This window comes from Sciurus vulgaris (genome assembly GCF_902686455.1).
Source record: "Sciurus vulgaris genome assembly, chromosome: 4".
Taxonomy (NCBI): domain Eukaryota; kingdom Metazoa; phylum Chordata; class Mammalia; order Rodentia; family Sciuridae; genus Sciurus; species Sciurus vulgaris.
The window spans coordinates 53572903-53590824 of NC_136464.1; positions in this window are offsets into that span (position 1 = coordinate 53572903).

The window sequence follows — 17922 nt, forward strand, 5'->3', positions numbered from 1 at the left end:
TGCGCTTCAGGGACTGCGACCGGATTCCCGAGCCCTAACGCGGGGCGCTCCTTATAAGGGCATGGTGGGAGCGGAGCGTGGTGCTGGAGTCGGATGGTCCCGCCCTCCGGGGGCCGCCTCCCGCCTCGGATCTGCAGAGCTCCGCCCCTCTGCAGAATCACCTCAGCGGGGCGGGGTCTCCTCACCTCGGGCGGCGCTAGAGTCTGATGAGACTCAGAGCCATAGGTCTCCCCGCCCCCGCCTCAACTTTTCACAAGAGACCGTCAAAATACTCTCCATTCCCTCTCATTAATACATAGAAACATAAAAGATTCAAACAACAAGAAATGCACCGAGAAACCTGCGTGCCCCGTTGATTTACACACACTCCACTCACTGCCCTTAGAGATATTTCCTGTTAATTTGATGTGTGACCTTCTAGACCTTTGTCTATGCATTTAGGTGTACGTATATAATTTCTAAGTATATGAGATTAAACATTTTCCTGAAACTATTTTTCCCGCCTTAATTAAAATGCCCTGGTTAACCTTTACAGTTATTAGAGGTCTACCTCATTCTTTTGAAGGACTGTGTTTTCATTGTACGAAATAAAATGATTTATGTAAAAAATATCCTAGTAAAGGACTCAGGTCGGGTTCTAGTTTTCACTGTTCAAAAACAAATCTAAGACCAGGTATGGTGGCACGCACCTGTGGTCCCAGCACCTGAGAGGCCAAGGGGAATCACTTGAAAAATAATCAGTATGGACATCATTGTAGTTTGTTTGCCTCTATGTGGTTCACTTATGTACTTAATGAGGACAGATGCTTTCAAAGTAAAGTGAAAATACAAAAGTATGCTCATTTTACTTGTTAATAGGTAAGAACACTTACCCAATCCCCTCACAGCCTGTTTTGTTTAAGATCTTTTGGTTAAAAAAAAAAAAAAAAAAGACATCTTTTGTGTGTTTTCCTAACCTCAAATTCTCTTTTGCCCAAGCTTCCCCATTCTGAGCTCTCATTAATGCCTCCACACAAAATAAGCCCAAATCAAATGAAAATATTTCTCAAGGGCCCACATTTTGCAAGAAACTGAACTCTACCTTGTCCTGCCCAATTTGTAAAGCTATTTTTGTCTAATAGCATAAGGTTCCCTGTTTCTACTGTGCTTATTGTCAAATCCTGGTTTCTTTTTTTAGTGGGGAGTACTGGATGGAACCCAAGGGTGTTTTACCACAGAGCTACATCCCCAGCCCCTCTCCTTTTTCTTTTTCTAACTTTGAGACAGGGTCTTATTAAATTGCTTCTGGCCTCACTAAGTTGCTGAGGCTGACCTTGAGTTTGGAATCCTCTTGCTTCAGCCTCCCTAGTGGCTGGGGTTACAGGCATGGTCACCACACCTGACCTAACTCTTCCTTCTTATATCTTTTTTTTTTTTTTTTTTGGGGGGGGGGGGTGGCGGGGAGGTAGGTGAGGGCTGTGCTGGGGATTGAATTTAAAATCTCCGGCATCCTAATAAAGCACTCTACTACTGAGCTATTCCGCAGTCCTTTTCGTTTTATTTTGAGACTGGGTTTGGCTAAATTGTGTAGGTTAGCCTTGAATTTACAATCCTTGTGCCTCAATCTCCAAAGTAGCTGAGATTACAGGTGTGGACCACCACACTGTGCTGCTAGCTTTACCTTGTTATTACTGTTTCCACATCTTTATAGTCAGTGAACTTCTGTATTCATTTTAAGATAATAATTATTTGGTGCATTCCAAGTGCTCGGCCCTGAGTATAAGTCCTTACTTAAATTCAGATGTATGCAGCATTTATTATTTTATTTCCTCACTTTATAGACAAGAAAAAAGTTACGGAATTTGTCTTGCATTATGCATGTGGGCAGTTATTCAATTTGTGGGGTTCATTGCAAAATGAGATTTTGCCTTTCTTTGGTGGTTTCTCAACTTATCATTGTATTTTTTATTTGCTATTTAATGTTGCACTCCCTGGGCAAGGGATACCTTCAGGATGAGTAGAGACCCTCACAGGAACATGTGAGCCCACTGGTTGCCAGGATCTTCTTCCTGCTAGCTAATGGACTGATTCTCTGTTCCCTAGCTAGGGAAAAGGAAGCCAAATCTGACATCTCTTCCCTTCTCACAGGCCTGCATCTCCAACCTATAGCAGAAAGGTAACTTGCAAAGGAATTGCAGCCTTCCTTGAGACTCAATGACTTTCCCCCACTGAGTCAACCACTAAAATGCTGTGGCATTGTAACTCCAGTTCAGAAAAGCTACCACCATATCTCACCATATCCCTAGACACTGTAGAGAGCACACAATGAACCCTGACCAAGGTGGAGCAGGGAGCAATGATCACTGGGCAAGAGTAGGGAAAGGGAGGCTGGGCAGGGCCAGGTAGTCAGAGGGTGTGAAAGCAGGCATCTGAAAACCCATTCACAGCAGGTGACAGAAAGTAAGTCCATGCATAAACTAAGACTCCAAGTCCCAGGGCATGCTCCATTGTCCCATTAGACTTCATTCCTATAATGCAAACTGAAAGATAAAATTAATTAGAATTAGGACAGCAACCACAATGGGAAGTCTTTTTGAGTGAAGAGCCCTGTGCATTGACACTGACTTCATGCCTATGAGCCAGGCAGGCCCTGCTTACACAGCTGGTAACCTAGGTCTGATCATGACTGACTCTTAAATAAACAACTCCCTCGGAACTCCCTTTTCCTATGAAGCCTCTTATCAAAACTAATAAAACTTTTGTCTAGTCCCTACCATAGCTAGCAAAGTTATTTTATTTGACCATTGCTTTGTATTGATAAGAGTAATATCTGGGTGATGGAACTATGTATGATTTTTTTTTCTATAATTTCCACTCTGTTCCCACTTTGTTAACTGTATGCTTATAAGCTTTTTAGCATGCTCTTCTATTCAATGTATTTCCTAAAAATTGGCAGCAAGATTCAGAGACTTGATCAAAGTATTAGTTTTTTAACTGTAACATATCATCTATACTCCAATCTTGTACTACACACTGTTCATTACTGGCCATATTAACCTACCTAAGATATCATTTTGCACAATCCTCCATCTGAATCCTTGTGCTCCTCTCCATCCATATCCATTTCTGTTCCTCTCCTCCCCCCACATTCACACACACTCTGAAATCATTCTTGACACCTGTTAACACATGTTAATGCAAATGCCCTCCACAATATGGGTCCAGACTAACTTTACCACATTCTGCTTCCCCATCCAAACCCACAGATAGGTGAGTTGAACAGCATGATGTGCACAAACTCAGAGTCATCCAGTGTTCAAACTGTAATCCCAGCTTTATAATTAGATTGAGATTTAAATCTGGCAAGTAGCTTTTCGTCTATCTACTTAAATTTCTTTCTTTGTTAAAGTAGGATAATACCACCCTTTTTTGTTGTTGTTTTCTTTGTTTGTTTAGTGGTGCTGGGAATTGAACCCAAGGCTTGCACATGCTAGGCAAACACTATACCACCGAGCTCTTCCCCTGACCCCCAATCCATGATTGAACTGATCTTAAGGATCTGTGAATGGATTTATATAAAGCACTAAGGAGACCTTCAGTAAAAAGGAGCTATTGTTGTTATTGACACAATCACAAATGACATATTCACAGTCTCAAAAAGCCCCTGGTAAAGTTTTATTTTTGAGTTTTTGTCCACATTCCTTTCCCACCCAGAAAGCTTTCTAAGCTTGCATAAGTCTTACCGATTGTGGTCAGTAAAATTCTAAGATGTCCTACAAGATTTCCCAGACCTGGTGTACACACTATGAATATAATATATTTTACTACTGTGATTAGTAGCACAGTTGGCCTTAAAATAGGAAAATCATACAAGTAGGCTTCACGTGAGCCTTTTTTACTTAATTTAATTTATTTATTCTTATGTGGCACTGAGGATTAAACCCAGTGCCTCACATGTGCTAGGCAAGTGCTTTACCACTAAGCTGCAACTCCTGTCCCTCACATGAGCCTTTTAAAGCAGAGTTCTCTCTAGCTGGTCACAGAGACTGTGCACTGTTTAAATTTCTAGCTTGAGAAGATCACACAAAGTCTGTGTAGTGCTCAAATTTCAAGCAGGAGAAGATCACCACAGGTCTGAGGATAAGAAAGAGTCTATAGGGCAGTGGAACTAAATTTGCCCTCAAAGGAAGAATAATGTTTGGTTAGGCAGGCAAGCGGGTACACATTCCAGAATGAGCAAGTCTGGAGGTGGGTGCATGTTCCAGTTCAATGAATAAATTGGTCAGACTAAAGTGAATGTTCATGCAACTCAAAGATAAAGGTGAAAAAATAAATTTCCACAAGATTAAAACCTACAGGGGTTAAGGACAGTGTGGCATTTGCTCTTAGTTGTGACTAGCTCAACATTATTCTTGGCCATATAATTAGTTTAAAGACTAGTAGCAATAAAGAACATTCTAAAATACATAAAAATTTAGCATTTCTAAGTTATAAATAATTATGGAAGGATTTTTGATGGTGGCAATTACATTACACACCACTCTATGGCATGGAAACTTTTGATTCTTTGAGATCCATAGCAATTCTGAGGTAGGTGGAAACAAGTACAGCTCTTTCATATAGAAACTGAGAAATTGAGACAGAGTAACTGCCAGTTGTGAGTACAATTTGTGGAAATCTTAGTCAATGATAGAGCTGGATATAAAACCTGAGTCTTCTATATTTAATTGGGATGCTCATTTTTTCTCCAGGTTTTTGCACATTCCTCCTGATTAATTTTTGGATTTCTGTATATCATTCTTAGGTATCTAAGAATTTACTTAGATCTTCCCAATATACTTCATTGAGTTTCTGCCTGTGTGAGTGAACTTACAACTTACAGACACATACAAACACAAAGGTATACTGCATTCCCCAGTTTACCTCAAATGTATGTTTTCTCTTTAGACCACCCCACCAACCCTTTCCTCACACATCCCCACATGAGAACCACATAGTGGCTTGCTTAGTAACTCTTCCTTCCCTTCCCCAAACGCTAACATATACACCACACCACACCCTCCACCCCCACCCCAAACCACAACCTCTTCCTCCATCACTTTGAAAACAACGTGGCTCTTCTCTTTTCTTGACCACTTTTTTAAAATTCAATGTGGATTGATGGCATTTTCAATTTTGCATATTTTCCAATTATCACACTTTTTAATTGTACTTCATTCTTTGGTATTGTGTGAGAAAACTACAAAGAAGGCTATTAAATTATGTAAAATTCCAGTTGCTAGAGATAACTGCTATTAACATTTTAATATATTCTTTTAGCTTTTTTCTATTTATACATATATATATTTTATGTGTGTTCGATGTTTTTCTCATACAAGATTTTTACTGAGATCATTTATATACCATAAAATTCATCCATTTATAAATGTTCAATTTTTATTCCTGCTATTTTCACCTTAACATTATTATATTAAGAACATATATCCTTGAGCTGGGGTCGTAGATCAGTCAGTGGTGAAGTCCTTGCCTTACACTGGTGAGGCACTGGGTTCAATCCTCAGCACCACATAAAAATAAATAAAATAAAGGTACTATGTCCACCTATAACTAAAAATATTTTTTAAAAAAGAACATATGTCCTTGACATTGAATATTCCTCAAAAATGTGATTTTTTTTTTTCCAGACATGATGGTGCATGCCTATAGTCCCCACAATTCAGGAGGCTGAGACAGGAAGAATCTCAAGTTTGAAACCAGTCTCAACAACTTAGCAAAACCCTGTCTCAAAATAAAACATTAAAAAGGGCTGGGAGTATAGCTCAGTAATAAAGCATTGCTGGGTTTAATCCCAGTACCAAAAAAAAAAATTTAATAGCCATATAACATTCAAACTGTACAAGGCCATAATTTTATTTTATTTGATTATCTCCCTATTATTGGACATTTAGGTGTCTCTAACCTTTTATTATTATAAGTAATACTTTAAAATGTCTTTGAGCTTTAATCCAGGCACAGTGGCACACACCTGTAATCCCAGCAACTGGGGAGGCTGAGGTAGGAGGATCATAAATTCAAGGCCAGACTCAGCAATTTAGTAAGACCCTCAAAAATTTAGAGACCCTGTCTCAGAGTAAAAAATAAAGACTGGGGATGTAGCTTAGTGGTAAAGTATCCCTGGGTACAATCCTCAGTATACACACACACACACACACACACACACACACACACACACACACATATATAAACTCAAATATATTCAATGCCTATAAATATAAAAATTCAAAGATATCATTGAGTTTTTATACTTATAGACATCGAATGGTTATTTTAAAACATTTATTATTATGAGAAGAGCAAATAGCATTGATTACCTACCCAATATTCATTTTCTTCTTCACCCTTCCCTTATATAGTATATAGAGTTGTATTAGTTATCCATTGCTTCATATAAATCAGTCCAAAACAATAATCTTTTATAGCTTTCAAGGTTTCTATATCTCAGGAATTTGGAAGTGGCTTAGCAAGTATGTTCCATTACACAGTCTCTCATGAGGTTGTAGTGAGATAGTATCTACAACTAGGGACACCTCCAATGTCACATGTCTGATACGTGGACAGGGATGACTTGAAAAGCTGGGGTCTTGAGCAGATGGAGCCCTTCAAGAAGCTCTACCTCTATTTCTTTCTTTCTTTCTTTTTTTTTTATACTGGGAATTGAACCCAGGGGTACTTAACCAATGAGCCACGCCTCCAGCCCTTTTTAAAATATTTTTTTAGATGTTGATAGACCTTTATTTTATTCATTTATTTATATGTTGTGTTGAGGATGGAACCCAGTGCCTCACACATGCTAGGCAAGCACTCTACCACTGAGCCACAACCCCAGCCCCCTTTTTTATATTTTATTTAGAGATAGGGCCTCACTAAGCGGCTTAGAGTCTTGCTAAGTTGCTGAGGCTGGCTTTGAGCTTGTGATCCTCCTGTGTCAGCCTCCCAAGCTGCTAGGATTATAGGCCTTCACCACTGCTCCTGGTTTAAGAATCTTTATTTTTATGTGGTCCCTCTACAGGATCTCCGAAGCATGGAGGCCTCTGAATAGCTGGATTTTATATGGAGCTCAGAATTCTGTTTTGTTTTTGTTTTGTGGTGCTGGGGTTTGAACCCAGGGCCTTGTACTTGTAAGGCAAGCACTCTACCAACTGAGCTATCTCCCCAGCCCGGGAGCTCAGAATTCTGAAAGTACATCTTCCAAGATACCGAGAGCTAGGCAGAAGCTGCTTTACCTTTTTCTGTCAAAGACTTGCAAGTCACAGATCACTTCTGCCTCAGTTGTACATAGACTAACTGAGATTCCTGGGGAGGAAACATAGACCCCACTCCTTGATGGAGAAGTATCAATGTCATCATGAGAAGAATATTTGGGAAACACAATCTGCTGAAGGAGGCAAATATGTCAGACAAGGTAGGCTCCTACCCAACCCTAAGGAATGATTTGTCTAATGACACTACTAGTTTTCCATCCCAAATTTATATCTCCTTCCTCCTCTCAGAGGAAGTTGAATAATAACTAAACTACCCAGGCTACTTTTGGTAGCCAAGTGACAAATTCTGCCCAAAGAACTAAGCTAAGGCCAAGGGCGGTGGTGCACACCTGTAATCCCAGTGACTCAGGAGGCTGAGGACAGAGGATCTCGAGTTCAGAGTCAGCCTCCGCAAAGAGCCAGCCTCAGCAACTTGGTGAGGCCCTGAGCAACTCGGCGAGACCCTGTCTTTCAATATAAAAACAAAACAAAAAAAAAGGACTGGGGGTGTGGCTCACTGGTTAAGTGTCCCTGGGTAGAGATGTAAGAAAACTTTTCCTTTCCTGATATAAGTGCTTGTCCCTTCCTGACACATAGGAACACACCTTTGGGATAGACCTAGAAAAGCATGAACCAATCAGTACTGTCTGTCCATCTAGTAGTCATAGTAATTGGTTCAGGAATGACCAATTTGGAACAGTGTGAGAGTGACTCCCCAATATGGAAGTTACCAAAGTCATGCTCTCTTTTCCCCTCAACATATGTGAGAATGGGGAATATCCACAGTCACAGATTTCATGATGGAATGCCTAGAGCTCTGGGAAACACTGTCAGGAGCTTAAACTAGAAGGCAACATTATGGAGAGAGAAAGGGTCAGGCAGACAGAGAGGCCAGACTGATCTTAGAATTTTTCAGTTTCTGAGTGTATTAGAGTTCTCAAGAGAAACAGAACCAATGAAATATAGGATATCTGTATCTATGTATAGACATAGATTATATATAGACATGTCTTCAAGTAGATATATATAACTATATATAGATATAGATATACAATGGGTATATAGGGATAGAGAGGGAGAGAGAGAGAGAAATACGTAAACGAGAGTGACCTTCTAAGAAAAGGAAAGACTCAGGGCCGGGGATATAACTCAGTGGTAGATGCTTGCCTTGTATGTGTGAGGCTCTGGGTTTGATCCCCAGTACTGCAGAAAGGAAGAGAAAAAAAAAAAAAAAGGAAAGACTCATGACTGAAAAATCTTGCCTCCCTCTTCTCAGTTGTGTTAGTCAGTTTTCTTAAATTAGGTTTCTGTCACTGACTATTGAAGGAGCCTAGATTAATACACATCACTAATATTTGCATATCAATCATTACCTTCAATACTTAATAATAATATAAGATTTTCAGGTATTTTTGTAAGACAGCAGGAAAAACATTTAAAAGTATGGTATCTTCCAGACATCTAGGTCAGTAGTTCTAAAACTTGGCTACACCTTAAAATCAGTTAAGGGAGTGCTTTCAAAATACAAATATCTAGGCACTTCTCAGAATGATCTGATTCAGAAAGTCTATAGTGGGGTCAAAGATTTTGTATTAATTACTAAGATTCCTTGTTGATTCTAATGCAGTCAATTTAAGATTTGGCTTTCTGTAAACACTAACCTAGCAGGTTGCCAATTCCATCCTTAAGAACAGTTTTTGCTACAATGTGAATTTCTGTGGCTCTATACAGAAAACTTGCTTGGCTGGAATAGGAATGCCAGGATTTTCAGAAATTCACTCAAAAGAAATACATAAATAAATAAATTTAGCAAAACATCCCCACAAGACCCACCACCCACTCACCTCTTGTTCCATTTCAGCCTACGTTATTCAGGAGTTCCTAGATAATCATTTTTTTTTTTTTTTTTTTTTTACATTTTTCTTTATTGTAAACAAATGGGATCCTTGTTATTTCTCTCTTTGGACATGGAGTAAAGGCATACCATTTCTAGATAATCATCTTTAACTTTATTCTTGTCCACAGCTTTACCAACTAAATTGTTAATTGTGTGGGTCACATGATGTGACTCTACATAGCATCTGGTAGCTCAGCATTTTGCCAACTGCAATAGACATCATTCAAATGTGCTAATAGCTACTGGTGAGGACATCAAATTGAACACCACTAGGCTGGAAACCAAAGAAAAATATAGGAAACCCAGGCACAACTTTCTACCTAATTGCTCACTGTCAGACTTTAGCTGATCAGTTTTATGGGATTGAGTGAATTTTTTTTGGGTGGGAGGGTGCCAGGGATTGAACTCAGGGGCACTCAACCACTGAGCCACATCCCCAGCCCTATTTTGTATTTTATTTAGAGACAGGGTCTCACTGAGTTGCTTAGCACCTTGCCATTGTTGAGGCTGGTTTTGAACTAGCCAATCCTGCTGCCTCAGCCTCCCAAGAGGCTAGGATTACAGGCATGTGCTACCTCGTCAGTGGTTGGGTGAATTTTAAGAGAAACTCTTAAAGATCTCTCCCTCAGAAATATTTGGAAATGGTGTTCCCAAATACGAATCTTGTATATAATGATTATAAAGATTTTGTTTTGTGCTCCTTCAGTCAAATGTATTCTTTTTTCATTAGAAATCTCTCTCTCTTATTAAATTTATTTCTGGTATTTGTAGTTTGTTGATAACTGAAATCACTTGTTTTCATTACCTTTTCCAGGAACTTATTTCTTTTCTTTTCTTTTTTAGTTGTAGATGGACAGAATGCCTTTATTTATTTATTTATTTATTTATTTTTATTTATTTATTTTTTTGCAATGCTGGGGATTGAACCCAGGGTCTTGTGCTTGGCAAGCAAGCACTCTACCAACTGAGCTATCTCCCCAGTCCTATTTATTTTTTTAATGTGGTGCTGAGGATCCAACCTAGTGCTTCACACATACTAGGCAAGTGCTCTACCACTGAGTTACAAGCCCAGTCCCAGAAACTTATTTCTGATTTAAAGAAAAGGTATTTTTAATTTTATCATAAGATAAAGTCTCTCAGACAAATATATGAAACAATCATTTTCAAATACTGGACCACAGTATTAGTACATAGCAGTAGTACATGACAGTGATTCCTAAGAGTTAAGTGAGTTTAAAATTTGTTCCTACTGCCAGTGCAGGGAGGAGGAACTCAAAGAGTCCACAGACTCCCTGAGTTGAGGAGGTGTTACTGGGATTTCTAGGAGATCAATGAGACTATAATCCATAATAAAAAGTACCAGAAAAGAGAGCTGCCTAAAAGTTTGCACTCAGTAAAAATGCATTTTAGATTCAAACTGGGCTTTTTATCTTCATGTTTGTTTCCTCAAAGAAACTGCTATTTTTGATGTGATTTGTTCCAGCAAAACCCATGTTGAAGCTTGTAATGGCATTAAAAAGTGGCAGAACCTTTAAGAAGTGGGACCTATTAGGAAGTGATTTGGGTCCTGACCTCCTTGTGGAGAGATTAATGCTAGTATTGAGGAATGAGTTTGGTCTCATAGGAGTGAATTAGTTCCTGTGAGGGCGGGGGTTGTTACACAAGGATACCTATACCTGTTATCTGGCTCTTCTCTTGCTCCCATGCACTGCCATCATGGGATGCTATCCACCATGTTATAATGCAGCTCAAAGGCCTTCACAAGAAGCTAAGAAGACAGAGTCACCCAATCTTAGATTTTCAGTCTCCAAAACTGTGAGACAAACAAACCTTTTTTTTTTTTTTTCCCTCTGAGGTACTAGAGATTGAACCCAGGGCCCTGTGCATGCTAGCCTGCTAGGCAAGTACTCTACCATTGAGCTACATCTCCACTGCTTGTTTTCTTTCTTTCTTTCTTTCTTTCTTTCTTTCTTTCTTTCTTTCTTTCTTTCTTTCTTTCTTTCTTTCTTTCTTTCTTTTTAAGATAGGGTCTCACTAATTGGCAGAGATTGGCCTCCTGCCTCATCCTCCTTAGTAACTGGAATTACAGGCATGTACCATGGCACTCAGCTACCTCTTTATAAAATATCCAGTCTCAAATATTTTGCTATAGCAACACAAAATGAACTAAGACAGAGGCCTTATCTTTAACATGTTTCTATTCAGGTCCCAGTGAGTTGCATGCATAAATATAAAATTTCTTTAAATATTACTGAGCAAAAGAGGTTCAGAAAGAGAGCACTGAGTTCAAATGCTGTGATCTGAATGTTTTAGAACCCCTGGTCTTATGATTTTTAATGGAAGTTAATGAAAGAATGTAGATCACATAGCAAAATTTCTAAAATGAATTTATTTTTCTAAGCAAAGAGAACTTTTAGTCTTTATGTAGTATACTCAGGAATGATTGCTTCAGAAATTAGAGTGGACTCATAAGTGAACCCTGGAGCAGGGTATTTTATAGAATGATAGAAAATCTTGGAAGAAGATGAGAAATAAATTAATATAACTGTAGGCCTGTTGCGAAGTGACCATTTTACCTGGGTAACCCGAATACCTGGTCCTTGTGAGCATAGCACTAGAAATTTCAGCCATATTTTCGCTAACACTAAAACAAATACTTAACATTCATTCCTCTGATTGCCAAAGATCACCTTTCAGTGTGACCTGACTGGAGAGGACTGTCTGTTCACACTTCAGGAATAGTGAAGAGGCTTCTGTTCCAACCTCCTTACCTGTACACTCTTTTAAGGACTCTCATAAGATCACTACTGCAGAGGACACTGTCACTCCCCCTGTTCTTTCCACTGTTACCTACACGTCAGAGTCAGAGAATATGTTGTTCTCCCCTTAGCTATTCTATTCCATGTGTGGCAGTCTTAGAAATCAAATTAAACTGAACAAAAAATTATGTATTGCACAGAGAATATCTTACAAGGAGTAGGAGGTGTAGCCCAGTCTTACAAAAGACAGAATACAAAGAATTAGGTAGTGGTCAAGTACTAAGGTAGATACCTTCTACTTCTGTATCTTCTTCTGAGGCCTCTTAGTCTTGTGGGCACCTGCACTATTATTTTCCCTCTGTAGTCTGGTTTTCTTTACTTTTTCTTCCATACCCAGGAAAATAACTGTCCCAGCCTATCTTGGTTCCCTCTTCATTTTCTTGCACAGGCATGCTCCCTGATAAATTTCTTGTATATTTAATACCATCTTGATTCTGCTTTTCAGAGAATCCCAACAAACATCCAGCATCAATACATTCCAGATAATTCAGTTTTAAAATGTACTATGTGGACCAGGTGCAATGGCACGTGCTTATAAACCCAGCAATTTGGGAGGTTCAGGCAATAGGATCACACGTTCAAGGCCAGCTTTGGCACTTAGTGAGGCCCTGTCTCAAAATAAAACTTTGAAAGGGGGCTGGGGATTTGCTTAGTGGTAGAGGGTCCCTCAATTCAATTCCCAATATCACACATACACACACACACATACATAAAAAATAAATCCTATATTTGAGCTAGTTTACTATACTCAATTTTTCTCCCAAGAACAATGAATGGATACATCCTATAAGTTTGCATGATTTAGACACAAAGCAGTGGCTCTCCCATGTTAGAGGATAATCAACCCTCAATTTTTGTTCAAAAATTCACTTCTTAGCAGTCAGGAACTGCTTGTAACTTTTAAGTAGTGATATAGTGATGTATTCCACTTTAAAAATCTCAAGGTCCAGTCTTTATCAAAACAATCCATTACTTAGACATTGTGTCACTTAATCATAAAAACAATAATGTCTTTAATCAGTCCCCATTTTTTAGAGGAGGAAACTGAATTTCAGGGAAATTTACAGAAAGTTGCTACACTAACTTTAAGACAAGGAAATTAAACCTAACTCATTCTAGTTCACTGTGTTAATCTGCTTTTCATCATTATGACCAAAATACCTGATAAGATCAACTTAAAGGATAAGTTTATTTTTTAAGTTTTACTTTTTTTTTTGCTCATGATTTCAGAGGTTCAGCGTATAGTTGACTGAATCCATTGCTCTGGGTCCAAGGTGAAGCAGAGCATCATGGGAGAAGGGCATAGTGGAGGAGTGCTGCTCTGCTCAAGGTGGCCAAAAAGGAGTATGGGGGTGGGGTGGAGCACGAGAGAGCGTGCCAGGTAAAGGGGCCACAAGAAAGATGAACCCTTCCTAGGCATGCTCCTAGTAACCCACGTCCTCCAGCCATGCTCCACTTGCCTACAGTTACCACTCAATTAGTCCATTTAAACCAGGATGGATAGATTAAGTTATAGTTCTCACAATCCAATCATTTCACTTTTGACTATTCCTGCAATAACACAAGAGTGCTTGGGGGACACCTCATATTCAAACTATAGTACTCACAATTTCACCTTTCCACTGCTTTCAGATATGCTGTTGAACATCTAGCTAAGATCTTAGTTAAAGAAAATATACGGAGCATTTAAGCAAGCTTCCTTGTACTTTTTTTTTATGGTAGCAGCTTTATTACGAACTTGTCTTTACATATAAAGTTGCAATGGTAATGTCACTTCCAATTAACTCATTTAAAATGTTTAAACATCACATTAGAGATGTTGACTATCCAAAATTCCAGACAGGCATTTAAACAGATAACAAATATTGGTACCCATCTTGGGAAGACAGAACAACAGTATTACTGAAACTGAGTCCCAAATGAGGGTGCACCACTTGCTCCTGGAACTTGGGGAGGAGAGGAAGGAGTAACACAGGTATTATTGATCCAGGGATTCATGAATAGTTGTTCCTTATTGAAGTTGCTAAAATTAGTTTCACATTCTTTGCTTTGCGAGGGAGCTGACAATGGTTGCCCTTCTTTTGTCACTTCAAAGCTATCACCCAACGTATTGGCATCATATCTACTCATTCCAAAAGGCACTGGAGATGAGAATTGAAGCCTCTTTGCAAAGTAAACCACCTGAAATGTATAGGTGATAGCCAATGTTGGTCAGTAATTGATCTTGGATAATATGAAAACATCATCTCCTTGGAATACAAATTTATTGATCCACAGCAAATGATAAGAAAACTCATAGTTGGATGACAGCATTCTTGTTAAAGGACAGTTGTCTCCCAGGTGAATGTCACCAATTTTAATTTCTGTGTCATTATCAAAGGGCCTTCTTTTCATTCTATCAACCAATCATCAGAACAGATCCAGGTCACTGCTGGTTCAAGTTCTGAAGAATTCCAAGAAAGGAGGAAGGATCCGCCCAAGAGCACACAGGTCTTCATCATGCAAGACTCCAAGACACAGCAGTCAGGGGAGCAGGAAAAAGAAAATCTTGCTTACACTTCTTGTTACTTAATACTTAATGAGGGCTGGGTTTGTGGCTCAGTGGTAGCGTGCTTGTCTACTATGTGTCAGGTACTGGGTTCGATTCTCAGCACCACATAAAAAAATAAAGATATTGTGTCCATCTACAACTTAAAAAAAAAATGAATGAATAGGGCTGGAGGTGTAGTAGAGTGCTTGCCTAGCATGCTTGAGGCCCCAGATTCAATTCTCAGCAATGAGGGCCAAAGGGATTATGGTCCGTGAACTTCTTGAATGTACATGAATGTTTGCCAACATATATTGCTTAAGTTTGTGACACATTGGGAAAAAAGAAAAACAAAAGCCTTCCTTCTTCCTCCTCATTCAGGCCTGAACTTTCTAATATTGCAGTGAGGCAGGACCTGAGGGGAAGTCATCATGCCTGGGGTTAATAAATAAATAAATACGAGATTCTAACTGTCTGAGAAAGGAGTTACAAATATGGAAACTTGGAAGTCTAGAATATATCCTGTAGTATTGCATAGGAATTAGAGACGTCAGTACTAGATCAACAAATATAGGATGTGTGTGTGTGTGTGTGTGTTTTCTAGCTCTGTGCACTGAGAGCAGCCTAGAAGTGAAGGCATTCTGATAACACAAGCATATTTAGATCTTGGTTTCTAAATACCATTGTCCATTAAAAGGAACAGGGCTTCTCAAAGAAATGGCTGATTTTTAGTCTGGTGAGGAAAATGCAAGATGTGTTTGGATCATTTTAAGACACCAGAAAGTAAAGAAGTGCTTCAACAATGATAGAAACATACCTGTGAGACATAGTAACCATCTTGAAAGTCTCCCACTGGACAAAACTGGAACAATTTGAGTATCAAGATAAAAATGATGGGCTGGGGTTGTGGCTCAGTGGTAGAGCACTTGCCTAGCATGTGTGAGGCCCTGGGTTCGATTCTCAGCACCACATATAAATACATGAATAAAAGAAACATCCATCAACATCTAAAAAAATATTTAAAAAAAAGATAAAAATGATAACAAATCGTAACCCTATAAGTGAAAGAGGAATTCTGAATCCATATTGATATTAATTAATAGGAGAGAAAACTCTATTCTGTCCCACCTAACAAGTTTAGAAGAAATAATATAATAGAAAAATTTCACTTGGGAAATCATCAGATGACTAATTTATTCAGGTTAGAATTACTTGTGAATGGTAAAACTGGTAAAAGTTTGGTGAGAAACAAGATATTTACATGATCTCACTCAAAGATTATTGCCACAAAATAATTTTTAATTTCTTTAGAATGGAGAATGGAGAATCTGGCAGACACCATCTTAACTAAATGATAAAAATTTACATCACCACCAGTGGAACAGACTGACATCATGTAACTCCTTATATGCTGCTCTAAGACTAGCACAGCATCATTTCTGTGATATTTCTGCTAACATGTATAAATTATAAACATTGAATACCCCTCAACCAAGTGAGGGACATTCTTCAAATTAATTGACCTGGGCTCTTCAAAACTATGAAGTTCATGAAAGATAACTAAGAAATTTAGAAACTGTTCCAGATTGAAGAAGACTGAAGAGATGTAGCAACTAAGTGCAACATGCAATCCTGCATTGGATTCTGGACCTTTAAAGGGGGTAAAATTGGAACAAAGCTAAGATTTGAATTGGGTCTGTAAATAAGATGATATTGTTGAATAAATATTAATGTCCCAATTTTGAATATTAAGTTGTACCTTTACACTCAAGAAATGCAAATTGAATTATTAAAAATAATAATGTGGGGCTGGGGTTGTAGCTCAATAGAGCACTTGCCAAGCATATGTGAGGCTTTGGGTTCTCAACACCACATATAAATAAATAAATAAAATAAAAGTCCATTGACAACTAAAAATATATATAAAATAATAATCATAATAGGGCATTATGTCTGCCACTTTTTCTCAAATGCTTCAGAAATAATATAAATGGAGGGTCCAAGGTGAAGGGCATATGGAAACTCTGTGTTCCATTTTGCAATTTTTTTGATAAGTTTGAAATTATTTTCAAACAAAAAAATTTTTTTTATTTATTTGTTTTTTTTATGTGGTGCTCAGGATGGAAGCCAGGGCCTCACATGTGTTAGGCAAGTGCTCTACCTCTGAGTCACAACCCCAGCCCCTCTGAACAAAAAATTTTGAGAATAAAAAACTATGGCAGATTCTTCCCTGGAAAGCTCTAAGAATGGCAAAGTCCACAACATCTGTGGGATATTAGGAGATTTAAAGAAAATTTTAAAAAAATATTGATTTCAGTTATTTATGACTGTATAACAAACCATTCCAAAAATCAGTGGCTTAAAACAACACTATTGTATTGTCTCTCATGATTCTGTGGATTGATTGGACTCAGCTGGGCAGTTATTCTGCTCCGCATGATATCAGATGGGGCTGCAGTCATTGCAGTAATGCAAGATGGCACGCTTACATGTCTGGTGACCTAGAGATCATGGCTAGAAGGTGGGGCTCAGTTCTGGCTACTAGCACGGCTGGGCCCCTTTCTCCATGCAGTCTCCATCCTCTTTCGTTCTATGTGGCTTCTGAAGTGACTTCATGTGCTCTCTCCACCGCAAGTCAGACTTCTTACAAGACAGTTCAATTCAAAAGTGCAAAAGCCAATATTGTCAGGTAGTCATAAAGTTGAGGTCCAAAACTGGTACAATGTCACTTTCACTGTATTTTATTGGTTAAAATGAAAGAAAAGCATATGAAAATGTTCAAGCATATCAAAACAATACAAGCTCTCATGTACCCATCATTTAGTTTTAAATTTTTGTATGACATTTTAACTATAATTAGAATTATTAGTAATCTAGGGCTGGGGTATAACTCTCTGGTAGGGAACTTGCCTAGCATTCCCTATGGCCTGGGTTTCATTCCTAGCACTGCAAAAATTAAAATAAAATGATTACCAATTAAAATAAAATAATTACTAATTTAAAAAAGCAAGTCACAGGATCAATCCAGAATCTTATATGGGAGGGAATTAGACAAGAGTGTGAATAACCAGAGGTACATCAACTTTGGGAGCCATTTCTGGAGATTAGTTACCACACCATTACAGCTAATTTACCTGTCTCCTTATCAGAAATATAAATATATATACACAAAAATATAGAAATACATCTATATGTGAGTATATATGTCTATATATGATTATGTATGTATGCATATATACAGTGTGTATGTGTATATATATATATACACACACATATATAGTTTGTGTGTATATATAGATATAGATATATAGTGAGGGGGATAATGTGGATTCAACTCAGTAGTGTTCTAGTTCTATGTTATATCCCAGCCCAACCCTTTTTAATTTTGGTACCATGGAT